This window comes from Dendropsophus ebraccatus, chromosome 10 (assembly GCF_027789765.1).
Source record: "Dendropsophus ebraccatus isolate aDenEbr1 chromosome 10, aDenEbr1.pat, whole genome shotgun sequence".
Lineage (NCBI taxonomy): Eukaryota > Metazoa > Chordata > Amphibia > Anura > Hylidae > Dendropsophus > Dendropsophus ebraccatus.
In genome coordinates, this window is record NC_091463.1 from 1,245,679 (window position 1) to 1,261,884 (window position 16,206).

Below are 16,206 nucleotides of genomic sequence, written 5' to 3' on the forward strand. Positions count from 1 at the left end.
CCCCCCCCCCCCGGGGTACATCTCACCCTATTACTAGTCCTTACATGTATATTACACCATCCCCCCCCCCCCCCGGGGTACATCTCACCCTATTACTAGTCCTTACATGTATATTACACCATCCCCCCCCCCCCCCGGGGTACATCTCACCCTACTACTAGTCCTTACATGTATATTACACCATCCCCCCCCCCCCCGGGGTACATCTCACCCTATTACTAGTCCTTACATGTATATTACACCATCCCCCTCCCCCCCCCCGGGGTACATCTCACCCTATTACTAGTCCTTACATGTATATTACACCATCCCCCCCCCCCCCCGGGGGTACATCTCACCCTATTACTAGTCCTTACATGTATATTACACCATCCCCCCCCCCCCCCCGGGGTACATCTCACCCTATTACTAGTCCTTACATGTATATTACACCATCCCCCCCCCCCCCCGGGGTACATCTCACCCTATTACTAGTCCTTACATGTATATTACACCATCCCCCCCCCCCCCCCCCGGGGTACATCTCACCCTATTACTAGTCCTTACATTTATATTACACCATCCCCCCCCCCCCCCCCGGGGTACATCTCACCCTATTACTAGTCCTTACATGTATATTACACCATCCCCCTCCCCCCACCCGGGGTACATCTCACCCTATTACTAGTCCTTACATGTATATTACACCATCCCCCCCCCCCCCCGGGGTACATCTCACCCTATTACTAGTCCTTACATGTATATTACACCATCCCCCCCCCCCCCGGGGTACATCTCACCCTATTACTAGTCCTTACATGTATATTACATCCCTTCCCCCCCCCCCGGGGTACATCTCACCCTATTACTAGTCCCTTACATGTATATTACAACCATCCCCCCCCCCCCCCCCCGGGGTACATCTCACCCTATTACTAGTCCTTACATGTATATTTAAACATCCCCCCCCCCCCGGGGTACATCTCACCCTATTACTAGTCCTTACATGTATATTACACCCCCCCCCCCCACGGGGTACATCTCACCCTATTACTAGTCCTTACATGTATATTACACCATCCCCCCTCTCCCCCCCCCCCCCCCCGGGGGTGCATCTCACCCTATTACTAGTCCTTACATGTATATTACACATCCCCCCCCCGGGGTACATCTCACCCTATTACTAGTCCTTACATGTATATTACACCCATCCCATCCCCCCCCCCCCCGGGGTACATCTCACCCTATTACTAGTCCTTACATGTATATTACACCCCCCCCCCCCGGGGTACATCTCACCCTATTACTAGTCCTTACATGTAGATTACACCCCCCCCCCCCCGGGGTACATCTCACCCTATTACTAGTCCTTACATGTATATTACACCATCCCCCCCCCCGGGGTACATCTCACCCTATTACTAGTCCTTACATGTATATTACAACATCCCCCCCCCCGGGGTACATCTCACCCTATTACTAGTCCTTACATGATATTACACCATCCCCCCCATCCCCCCCCGGGGTACATCTCACCCTATTACTAACCTTACATGTATATTACACCATCCCCCCCCCCCCCCGGGGTACATCTCACCCTATTACTACCCCTTACATGTATATTACACACCCCCCCCCCGGGGTACATCTCACCCTATTACTAGTCCTTACATATATATTACACCATCCCCCCCCCCCCCCCGGGGTACATCTCACCCTATTACTAGTCCTTACATGTATATTACACCATCCCCCCCCCCGGGGTACATCTCACCCTATTACTAGTCCTTACATGTATATTACACCATCCCCCCCCCCCCCGGGGTACATCTCACCCTATTACTAGTCCTTACATGTATATTACACCACCCCCCCCCCCCCCGGTACATCTCACCCTATTACTAGTCCTTACATGTATATTACACCCCCCCCCCCCCGGGGTACATCTCACTCCCCTATTACTAGTCCTTACATGTATATTACACCCCCCCCCCCCGGGGTACATCTCACCCTATTACTAGTCCTTACATGTATATTACACCATCCCCCCCCCCCCCCCCGGGTACATCTCACCCTATTACTAGTCCTTACATGTATATTACACCATCCCCCCCCCCCCCCGGGTACATCTCACCCTATTACTAGTCCTTACATGTATATTACACCATCCCCCCCCCCCCCCCCGGGGTACATCTCACCCTATTACTAGTCTTCCTTACATGTATATTACACCATCCCCCCCCCCGGGGGTATATCTCACACTATTACTAGTCCCTTACATGTATATTACACCATCCCCCCCCCCCCCGGGGTACATCTCCCCTATTACTAGGTGCCTTACATGTATATGTACACCAGCCCCCCCCGGGGTACATCTCACCCTATTACTAGTCCTTACATGTATATTACACCATCCCCCCCCCCCCCCGGGGTACATCTCACCCTATTACTAGTCCTTACATGTATATTACACCATCCCCCCCCCCCCGGGGTACATCTCACCCTATTACTCGTCCTTACATGTATATTACACCCCCCCCCCCCCCGGGGTACATCTCACCCTATTACTAGTCCTTACATGTATATTACACCCTCCCCCCCCCCCCCGGGGTACATCTCACCCTATTACTAGTCCTTACATGTATATTACACCATCCCCCCCCCCCCCCGGGGTACATCTCACCCTATTACTAGTCCTTACATGTATATTACACCATCCCCCCCCCCCCGGGGTACATCTCACCCTATTACTAGTCCTTACATTTATATTACACCATCCCCCCCCCCACCGGGGTACATCTCACCCTATTACTAGTCCTTACATGTATATTACACCATCCCCCCCCCCCCGGGGTACATCTCACCCTATTACTAGTCCTTACATGTATATTAGCACCATCCCCCCCCCCCCCCCGGGGTAGCATCTCACCCTATTACTAGTCCTTACATGTATATTACACCATCCCCCCCCCCCCCCCGGGGTACATCTCACCCTATTACTAGTCCTTACATGTATATTACACCATCCCCCCCCCCCCGGGTACATCTCACCCTATTACTAGTCCTTACATGTATATTACACCATCCCCCCCCCCCGGGGTACATCTCACCCTATTACTAGTCCTTTACATGTATATTACACATCCCCCCCCCCCCCCGGGGTACATCTCACCCTATTACTAGTCCTTACATGTATATTACACCATCCCCCCCCCCCCCCCCCCCGGGGTACTTATCACCCTATTACTAGTCCTTACATGTATATTACACCATCACCCCCCCCCCCCCCCGAGGTACATCTCACCCTAATTACTAGTCCTTACATGTATATTACACCATCCCCCCCCCCCCCCCCCGGGTACATCTCACCCTATTACTAGTCCTTACATGTATATTACAACCCCCCCCCCCCAGGGTACATCTCACCCTATTACTAGTCCTTACATGTATATTACACCATCCCCCCCCCCCCGGGGTACATCTCACCCTATTACTAGTCCTTACATGTATATTACAACCATCCCCCCCCCCCCCGGGGTACATCTCACCCTATTACGAGTCCTTACATGTATATTACACCATTCCCCCCCCGGGGTACATCTCACCCTATTACTAGTCCTTACATGTATAATTACAACCCACCCCCCCCCCCCCCCCCGGGGTACATCTCATCACCCTATTACTAGTCCTTACATGTATATTACACCAAACCATCCCCCCCCGGGGTACATCTCAACCTAGTACTAGTCCTTACATGTATATTACACCATCCCCCCCCCCCGGGTACATCTCACCCATATTACTAGTCTTACATGTATATTACAACCATCCCCCCCCCCCCCCCCCCGGGGTACATCTCGCCTATTACTAGTCCTTACATGTATATTACACCATCCCCCCCCCCCGGGGTACATCTCACCCTATTACTAGTCCTTACATGTATATTACACCATCCCCCCCCCCCCCCCCCGGGGTACATCTCACCCTATTACTAGTCCTTACATGTATATTACAACACCATCCCCCCCCCCCCCCGGGTACATCTCACCCTATTACTAGTCCTTACATGTATATTTACACCATCCCCCCCCCCCCCCGGGGTACATCTCACCCTATTACTAGTCCTTACATGTATATTACACCATCCCCCCCCCCCCCCGGAGGTACATCTCACCCTATTACTAGTCCTTACATGTATATTACACCATCCCCCCCCCCCCCCCCCGGGGTACATCTCACCCCTATTACTATCCTTACATGTATATTACACCATCCCCCCCCCCCCCCCCCGGGGTTACAATCTCAAGCCCTATTACTAGTCCTTACATGTATATTACACCATCCCCCCCCCCCCCCCCGGGGTACATCTCACCCTATTACTAGTCCTTACATGTATATTACACCATCCCCCCCCCCCCCCCCGGGGTACATCTCACCCTATTACTAGTCCTTACATGTATATTACACCATCCCCCCCCCCCCCCCCCCCCCGGGGTACATCTCACCCTATTACTAGTCCTTACATGTATATTACACCATCCGCCCCCCCCCCCCCGGGGTACATCTCACCCTATTACTAGTCCTTACATGTATGTTACACCTCCCCCCCCCCCCCGGGGTACATCTCACCCTATTTACTAGTCCTTACATGTATATTACACCATCCCCCTCCCCCCCCCGGGGTACATCTCAACCCTATACTAGTCCTTACATGTATATTACAACCCCCCCCCCCCCCCCCGGGTACATCTCCACCCTATTACTAGTCCTTACATGTATATTACACCATCCCCCCCCCGGGGTACATCTCACCCTATTACTAGTCCTTACATGTATATTACACCATCCCCCCGCCCCCCCCCCCGGGTACATCTCGCCCTATTACTAGTCCTTACATGTATATTACACATCCCCCCCCCCCCCCCGGGGTACATCTCACCCTATTACTATCCTTTACATTTATATTACACCATCCCCCCCCCCCCCCCGGGGTACATCTCACCCTATTACTAGTCCTTACATGTATATTACACCATCCCCCCCCCCCCCCCCCCGGGGTACATCTCACCCCACTACTAGTCCTTACATGTATATTACACCATCCCCCCCCCCCCCCGGGGTACATCTCACCCTATTACTAGTCCTTACATGTATATTACAAACCATCCCCCCCCCCCACCCCGGGGGTACATCTCACCCTATTACTAGTCCTTACATGTATATTACACCATCCCCCCCCCCCCGGGGTACATCTCACCCTATTACTAGTCCTTACATGTATATTACACCCCCCCCCCCCCCGGGGTACATCTCACCCTATTACTAGTCCTTACATGTATATTACACCATCCCCCCCCCCCGGGGTACATCTCACCCTATTACTAGTCCTTACATGTATATTACACCATCCCCCCCCCGGGGTACATCTCACCCTATTACTAGTCCTTACATGTATATTACATCCCCCCCCCCCCCGGGGTACATCTCACCCTATTACTAGTCCTTACATGTATATTACACCATACCCCCCCCCCCCCGGGGTACATCTCACCCCACTACTAGTCCTTACATGTATATTACACCATCCCCCCCCCCCCTCGGGGTACATCTCACCCTATTACTAGTCCTTACATGTATATTACACCATCCCCCCCCCCCCCCCGGGGTACATCTCACCCTATTACTAGTCCTTACATGTATATTACACCATCCCCCCCCCCCCCCCGGGGTACATCTCACCCTATTACTAGTCCTTATATGTATATTACAACCATCCCCCCCCCCCCGGGGGTACATCTCACCCTATACTAGTCCTTACATGTATATTACACCATCCCCCCCCCCCCCCCCAGGTAACATCTCACCCTATTACTAGTCCTTACATGTATATTACACCATCCCCCCCCCCCCCCCCCGGGGTACATCTCCCCCTATTACTAGTCCTTACATGTATATTACACCACCCCCCCCCCGGGGTACATCTCACCCTATTACTAGTCCTTACATGTATATTACACCATCCCCCCCCCCCCCCCCCGGGGTACATCTCCCCCTATTACTAGTCCTTACATGTATATTACACCATCCCCCCCCCGGGGTACATCTCACCCTATTACTAGTCCTTACATGTATATTACACCATCCCCCCCCCCCCCGGGGTACATCTCACCCTATTAACTAGTCCTTACATGTATATTACACCATCCCCCCCCCCCCCCCCCCGGGGTACATCTCCCCCTATTACTAGTCCTTACATGTATATTACACCATCCCCCCCCGGGGTACATCTCACCCTATTACTAGTCCTTACATGTATATTACACCATTCCCCCCCCCCCCCCCCGGGGTACATCTCACCCTATTACTAGTCCTTACATGTATATTACACCATCCCCCCCCCCCCCCCCGGGGTACATCTCACCCTATTACTAGTCCTTACATGTATATTACACCATCCCCCCCCCCCCCGGGGTACATCTCACGCTATTACTAGTCCTTACATGTATATTACACCATCCCCCCCCCCCCCGGGGTACATCTCCCCCTATTACTAGTCCTTACATGTATATTACAACCATCCCCCCCCCCCCCCCCGGGTACATCTCACCCTATTACTAGTCCTTACATGTATATTACACCATCCCCCCCCCCCCCCCCCGGGGTACATCTCACCCTATTACTCGTCCTTACATGTATATTACAACCATCCCCCCCCCCCCCCCCCCCGGGGTACATCTCCCCCTATTACTAGTCCTTACATGTATATTAAACCATCCCCCCCCCCCCCCCGGGGTACATCTCACCCTATTACTAGTCCTTACATGTATATTACACCATCCCCCCCCCCCCCCCCCCCGGGGTACATCTCACCCTATTACTAGTCCTTACATGTATATTACACCATCCCCCCCCCCCCCCCGAGGTACATCTCACCCTATTACTAGTCCTTACATGTATATTACACCATCCCCCCCCCCCCCCCGGGGTACATCTCACCCTATTACTAGTCCTTACATGTATATTACACCATCCCCCCCCCCCCGGGGTACATCTCACCCTATTACTAGTCCTTACATGTATATTACACCATCCCCCCCCCCCCGGGGTACATCTCCCCCTATTACTAGTCCTTACATGTATATTACACCATCCCCCCCCCCCCGGGGTATATCTCACCCTATTACTAGTCCTTACATGTATATTACACCATCCCCCCCCCCCCCCCCCGGGGGTACATCTCACCCATATTACTAGTCCTTACATGTATATTACACCATTCCCCCCCCCCCCCCCGGGGTACATCTCACCCTATTACTAGTCCTTACATTTATATTAAACCATCCCCCCCCCCCCCCCGGGGTACATCTCACCCTATTACTAGTCCCTTACATGTATATTACAACCATCCCCCTCCCCCCCCCCCGGGGTACATCTCACCCTATTACTAGTCCTTACATGTATATTACACCATCCCCCCCCCCCCCCGGGGTACATCTCACCCTATTACTAGTCCTTACATGTATATTACACCATCCCCCCCCCCCCCCGGGGTACATCTCACCCTATTACTAGCCCTTACATGTATATTACACCATCCCCCCCGGGGTACATCTCACCCTATTACTAGTCCTTACATGTATATTACACCATCCCCCCCCCCCCCCGGGGTACATCTCACCCTATTACTAGTCCTTACATGTATATTACACCATCCCCCCCCCCCCCCGGGGTACATCTCACCCTATTACTAGTCCTTACATGTATATTACACCTCCCCCCCCGGGGTACATCTCACCCTATTACTAGTCCTTACATGTATATTACACCATCCCCCCCCGGGGTACATCTCACCCTATTACTAGTCCTTACATGTATATTACACCATCCCCCCCCCCCGGGGAACATCTCACCCTATTACTAGTCCTTACATGTATATTACAACCATCCCCCCCCCCCCCCCGGGGTACATCTCACCCTATTACTAGTCCTTACATGTATATTACACCATCCCCCCCCCCCGGGGTACATCTCACCCTATTACTAGTCCTTACATGTATATTACACCATTCCCCCCCCCCCCCCCCGGGGTACATCTCACCCTATTACTAGTCCTTACATGTATATTACACCATCCCCCCCCCCCCCCCCGGGGTACATCTCACCCTATTACTAGTCCTTACATGTATATTACACCATCCCCCCCCCCCCCGGGGTACATCTCACCCTATTACTAGTCCTTACATGTATATTACACCATCCCCCCCCGGCCCCCCCCCGGGGTACATCTCACCCTATTACTAGTCCTTACATGTATATTACACCATCCCCCCCCCCCCCCCCCGGGTACATCTCACCCTATTACTAGTCCTTACATGTATATACACCATCCCCCCCCCCCCCCGGGGTACATCTCACCCTATTACTAGTCCTTACATTTATATTACACCATCCCCCCCCCCCCCCCGGGGTACATCTCACCCTATTACTAGTCCTTACATGTATATTACACTCCCCCCCCCCCCCCCCCCGGGGTACATCTCACCCTATTACTAGTCCTTACATGTATATTACACCATCCCCCCCCGGGGTACATCTCACCCTATTACTAGTCCTTACATGTATATTACACCATCCCCCCCCCCCCCCGGGGTACATCTCACCCTATTACTAGTCCTTACATGTATGATTACACCATCCTATCCCCCGGGGTACATCTCACCCTATTACTAGTCCTTACATGTATATTACACACCCCCCCCCCGGGGTACATCTCACCCTATTACTAGTCCTTACATGATATTACACCCCCCCCCCCGGGGTACATCTCACCCTATTACTAGTCCTTACATGTATATTACACCATCCCCCCCCCCCCCCGGGGTACATCTCACCCTATTACTAGTCCTTACATGTATATTACACCATCCCCCCCCCCCCCCGGGGTACATCTCACCCTATTACTAGTCCTTACATGTATATTACACCATCCCCCCCCCCGGGGTACATCTCACCCTATTACTAGTCCTTACATGTATATTACACCATCCCCCCCCCCGGGGTACATCTCACCCTATTACTAGTCCTTACATGTATATTACACCATCCCCCCCCCCGGGGTACATCTCACCCTATTACTAGTCCTTACATGTATATTACACCATCCCCCCCCCCCCGGGGTACCTCTCACCCTATTACTAGTCCTTACATGTATATTACACCATCCCCCCCCCCCCCCGGGGTACATCTCACCCTATTACTAGTCCTTACATGTATATTACACCATCCCCCCCCCCCCCGGGGGTACATCTCACCCTATTACTAGTCCTTACATGTATATTACACCATCCCCCCCCCCCCCCGGGGTACATCTCACCCTATTACTAGTCCTTACATGTATATTACAACCATCCCCCCCCCCCCGGGGTACATCTCACCCTATTACTAGTCCTTACATGTATATTACACCATCCCCCCCCCCCCGGGGTACATCTCCCCCTATTACTAGTCCTTACATGTATATTACACCATCCCCCCCCGGGGTACATCTCACCCTATTACTAGTCCTTACACGTATATTACACATTCCCCCCCCCCCCCCGGGGTACATCTCACCCTATTACTAGTCCTTACATGTATATTACACCATCCCCCCCCCCCCCCCGGGGTACATCTCACGCTATTACTAGTCCTTACATGTATATTACACCATCCCCCCCCCCCCCGGGGTACATCTCACCCTATTACTAGTCCTTACATGTATATAACACCATCCCCCCCCCCCCCCCCCCCGGGGTACATCTCCCCCTATTACTAGTCCTTACATGTATATTACACCATCCCCCCCCCCCCCGGGGTACATCTCACCCTATTACTAGTCCTTACATGTATATTACAACCAACCCCCCCCCCCCCCCCCCCGGGGTACATCTCACCCTATTACTAGTCCTTACATGTATAATTAAACCATCCCCCCCCCCCCCGGGGTACATCTCACCCTATTACTAGTCCTTACATGTATATTACACCATCCCCCCCCCCCCCCCCCCCCCCCGGGGGTACATCTCACCCTATTACTAGTCCTTACATGTATATTACACCATTCCCCCCCCCCCCCCGGGTTACATCTCACCCTATTACTAGTCCTTACATGTATATTACACCATCCCCCCCCCCCCAGGGGGAACATCTCACCCTATTACTAGTCCTTACATGTATATCACATCCCCCCCCCCCCGGGGTACATCTCACCCTATTACTAGTCCTTACATGTATATTACACCATCCCCCCCCACCCCCCGGGGTACATCTCACCCTATTACTAGTCCTTACATGTATATTACACCATCCCCCCCCCCCCCCGGGGTACATCTCACCCTATTACTAGTCCTTACATGTATATTACACCATCCCCCCCCCCCCCCCGGGGTACATCTCACCCTATTACTAGTCCTTACATGTATATTACACCATCCCCCCCCCCCCCCCGGGGTACATCTCACCCTATTACTAGTCCCTTACATGTATATTACACCATCTCCCCCCCCCGGGGTACATCTCACCCTATTACTAGTCCTTACATGTATATTACACCATCCCCCCCCCGGGGTACATCTCACCCTATTACTAGTCCCTTACATGTATATTACACCATCCCCCCCCCCCCCCGGGGTACAATCTCACCCTATTACTAGTCCTTACATGTATATTACACCATCCCCCCCCCCCCGGGTACATCTCACCCTATTACTAGTCCTTACATGTATATTACACATCCCCCCCCCCGGGTACATCTCACCCTATTACTAGTCCTTACATGTATATTACCCATCCCATCCCCCCCCCCCGGGGTACATCTCACCCTATTACTAGTCCTTACATGTATATTACACCATACCCCCCCCCCCGGGTACATCTCACCCTATTACTAGTCCTTACATGTATAGTACACCATCCCCCCCCCCCCCCCCGGGGTTACATCTCACCCTATTACTAGTCCTTACATGTATATTACACCCCCCCCCCCCCGGGGTACATCTCCCCCTATTACTAGTCCTTACATGTATATTACACCATCCCCCCCCGGGGTACATCTCACCCTATTACTAGTCCTTACATGTATATTACAACCATCCCCCCCCCGGGTACATCTCACCCTATTACTAGTCCTTACATGTATATTACACCCCCCCCCCCCCGGGGTACATCTCCCCCTATTACTAGCCCTTGCATGTATATTACACCATCCCCTCCCCCCCCCCCCCGGGGTACATCTCACCCTATTACTAGTCCTTACATGTATATTACACCATCCCCCCCCCCCCCCCCGGGGTACATCTCACCCTATTACTAGTCCTTACATGTATATTACACCATCCCCCCCACCCCCCGGGGTACATCTCACCCTATTACTAGTCCTTACATGTATATTACACCATCCCCCCCCCGGGGTACATCTCACCCTATTACTAGTCCTTACATGTATATACACCATAACCCCCCCCGGGGTACATCTCACCCTATTACTAGTCCTTACATGTATATCACATCCCCCCCCCCCCCCCCGGGGTACATCTCACCCTATTACTAGTCCTTACATGTATATTACAACCATCCCCCCCCCCCCCCCCCGGGGTACATCTCACCCTATTACTAGTCCTTACATGTATATTACACCATCCCCCCCCCCCCCCGGGGTACATCTCACCCTATTACTAGCCCTTACATGTATATTACCCCATCCCCCCCCCCCCCCGGGGTACATCTCACCCTATTACTAGTCCTTACATGTATATTACACCATCCCCCCCCACCGGGGTACATCTCACCCTATTACTAGTCCTTACATGTATATTACACCATCCCCCCCCCCCCCCGGGGTAACAATCTCACCCTATTACTAGTCCTTACATGTATATTACACCATCCCCCCCCCCCCGGGGTACATCTCACCCTATTACTAATCCTTACATGTATATTACACCTCCCCCCCCCCCCCGGGGTACATCTCACCCTATTACTAGTCCTTACATGTATATTACACCATCCCCCCCCCCCCCGGGGTACATCTCACCCTATTACTAGTCCTTACATGTATATTACACCCCCCCCCCCCCCCCGGGGTACATCTTACCCTATTACTAGTCCTTACATGTATATTACACCATCCCCCCCCCGGGGTACATCTCACCCTATTACTAGTCCTTACATGTATATTACACCCCCCCCCCCCCCCCCGGGGTACATCTCACCCTATTACTAGTCCTTACATGTATATTACACCATCCCCCCCCCGGGGTACATCTCACCCTATTACTAGTCCTTACATGTATATTACACCATCCCCCCCCCCCCCCCCCCCGGGGTACATCTCACCCTATTACTAGTCCTTACATGTATATTACACCATCCCCCCCCCCCGGGGGTACATCTCACCCTATTACTAGTCCTTACATGTATATTACACCATCCCCCCCCCCCCCCCGGGTACATCTCACCCTATTACTAGTCCTTACATGTATATTACACCATCCCCCCCCCCCCGGGGTACATCTCACCCTATTACTAGTCCTTACATGTATATTACACCATCCCCCCCTGGGGTACATCTCCCCCTATTACTAGTCCTTACATGTATATTACACCATCCCCCCCCCCCGGGGTACATCTCACCCTATTACTAGTCCTTACATGTATATTACACCCCCCCCACCCCCGGGGTACATCTCACCCTATTACTAGTCCTTACATGTATATTACACCATCCCCCCCCGGGGTACATCTCACCCTATTACTAGTCCTTACATGTATATTACACCATCCCCCCCCCCCCATGGTACATCTCACCCAATTTACTAGTCCTTACATGTATATTACACCATCCCCCCCCCCCCCCCCCGGGGTACATCTCCACCTATTACTAGTCCTTACATGTATATTACACCATCCCCCCCCCCGGGGTACATCTCACCCTATTACAGTCCTTCATTTATATTACACCATCCCCCCCCCCCCGGGTGTACATCTCACCCTATACTAGTCCTTACATGTATATTACCACCATCCCCCCCCCCCCCCGGGGTACATCTCACCCTATTACTAGTCCTTACAGGTATATTACACACCCACCCCCCCCCCATGGTACATCTCACCCTATTACTAGTCCTTACATGTATATTACACCATCCCCCCCCCCCCCCCCGGGGTACACCTCACCCTATTACTAGTCCTTACATGTATATTACACCATCCCCCCCCCCCCGGGGTACATCTCACCCTATTACTAGTCCCTTACATGTATATTAACACCATCCCCCCCCCCCCCGGGGTACATCTCACCCTATTACTAGTCCTACATGTATATTACACCCCCCCCCCCCCCCGGGGTACATCTCACCCTATTACTAATCCTTACATGTATATTACACCTCCCCCCCCCCCCCCGGGGTACATCTCACCCTATTACTAGTCCTTACATGTATATTACACCATCCCCCCCCCCGGGGTACATCTCACCCTATTACTAGTCCTTACATGTATATTACACCATCCCCCCCCCCCCGGGGGTACATCTCACCCTATTACTAGTCCTTACATGTATATTACACCATCCCCCCCCCCCCCCGGGGTACATCTCACCCTATTACTAGTCCTTACATGTATATTACACCATCCCCCCCCCCCCCCGGGGTACATCTCACCCTATTACTAGTCCTTACATGTATATTGCACCATCCCCCCCGGGGTACATCTCGCCCTATTACTAGTCCTTACATGTATATTACACCATCCCCCCCCCCCCCCCCCCCCGGGGTACATCTCACCCTATTACTAGTCCTTACATGTATATTACACCATCCCCCCCCCCCCGGGGTACATCTCACCCTATTACTAGTCCTTACATGTATATTACACCCCCCCCCCGTGGTACATCTCACCCTATTACTAGTCCTTACATGTATATTACACCATCCCCCCCCCCGGGGTACATCTCACCCTATTACTAGTCCTTACATGTATATTACACCCCCCCCCCCCCGGGGTACATCTCACCCTATTACTAATCCTTACATGTATATTTCACCTCCCCCCCCCCCCCCCCGGGGTACATCTCACCCTATTACTAGTCCTTACATGTATATTACACCATCCCCCCCCCCCCCCGGGGTACATCTCACCCTATTACTAGTCCTTACATGTATATTACACCATCCCCCCCCCCGGGGTACATCTCACCCTATTACTAGTCCTTACATGTATATTACACCATCCCCCCCCCCCCCGGGGTACATCTCACCCTATTACTAGTCCTTACATGTATATTACACCATCCCCCCCCCCCCCGGGGTATATCTCACCCTATTACTAGTCCTTACATGTATATTACACCATCCCCCCCCCCCGGGGTACATCTCACCCTATTACTAGTCCTTACATGTATATTACACCATCCCCCCCCCCCGGGTACATCTCACCCTATTACTAGTCCTTACATGTATATTACACCATCCCCCCCCCCCCCCCCGGGGTACATCTCGCCCTATTACTAGTCCTTACATGTATATTACACCATCCCCCCCCCCCCCCCCCCCCCGGGGTACATCTCGCCCTATTACTAGTCCTTACATGTATATTACACCACCCCCCCCCCCCCCGGGGTACATCTCACCCTATTACTAGTCCTTACATGTATATTACACCATCCCCCCCCCCCGGGGTACATCTCACCCTATTACTAGTCCTTACATGTATATTACACCATCCCCCCCCGGGGTACATCTCACCCTATTACTAGTCCTTACATGTATATTACAACCCCCCCCCCCCCCCCCCCCCCGGGGTACATCTCACCCTATACTAATCCTTACATGTATATTACACCATCCCCCCCCCCGGGGGTACATCTCACCCTATTACTAGTCCTTACAGGTATATTACACCATCCCCCCCCGGGGTACATCTCACCCTATTACTAGGTCCTTACATGTATATTACACCATCCCCCATCCCCCCCCCCCCCCCCCCCGGGGTACATCTCGCCCTATTGACTAGTCCTTACATGTATATTACACCATCCCCCCCCCCCCCCCCCCCCGGGGTACATCTCGCCCTATTACTAGTCATTACATGTATATTACACCATCCCCCCCCCGGGGTACATCTGCGCCCTATTACTAGTCCTTACATGTATATTACACCATACACCCCCCCCCCCCCCCCCCCCCCCCCCCCCCCCCCGGGGTACATCTCACCCTATTACTAGTCCTTACATGTATATTACACCATCCCCCCCCCCCCCCCCGGGGTACATCTCACCCTATTACTAGTCCTTACATGTATATTACACCATCCCCCCCCCCCCCCCGGGGTACAATCTCACCCTATTACTAGTCCTTACATGTATATTACACCATCCCCCCCCCCGGGTACATCTCACCCTATTACTAGTCCTCACATGTATATTACACCATCCACCCCCCCCCCCCCCGGGGTACATCTCACCCTATTACTAGTCCTTACATGTATATTACACCATCCCCCTCCCCCCCCCCGGGGTACATCTCACCCTATTACTAGTCCTTACATGTATATTACACCATCCCCCCCCCCCCCCCGGGGTACATCTCACCCTATTACTAGTCCTTACATGTATATTACACCATCCCCCCCCCCGGGGTACATCTCACCCTATTACTAGTCCTTACATGTATATTACACCATCCCCCCCCCCCGGGGTACATCTCACCCTATTACTCGTCCTTACATGTATATTACACCATCCCCCCCCCCCCCCCCCCGGGGTACATCTCACCCTATTACTAGTCCTTACATGTATATTACACCATCCCCCCCCCCCCCGGGGTACATCTCACCCTATTACTAGTCCTTACATGTATATTACACCATCCCCCCCCCTGGGGTACATCTCACCCTATTACTAGTCCTTACATGTATATTACACCATCCCCCCCCCGGGTTACATCTATTATTACCTACAATCTGTGTATGAGAGGAGTAAGATTTAGTTACTATTCCGGACCTTGTTATTTCGATCTTATATGAACAATAATTTGTACTGATACTTTTTCTATTGTACAAATCTTCCCATTGTGGATTTTATATTGTGCAATAAGTGATAAGCTGCAGTAAGAGGAGGGAGCGGCGCTCCGGAGGGCGGCACAGGACCTATAACACATGTCCGCCAGGCACCACCCCCACTCAGGTCCCCCT

At 52.6% G+C, this 16,206-nt stretch overlaps 1 protein-coding gene across 4 annotated transcripts in view; it reads right to left on the reverse strand.

Annotated features, from left to right (window-relative positions):
- Positions 1-16,206, reverse strand: part of CNTRL (centriolin) — a 247,561-nt gene that overhangs the window by 62,807 nt on the left and 168,548 nt on the right. The gene's annotated exons all lie outside the window — the stretch shown is intronic.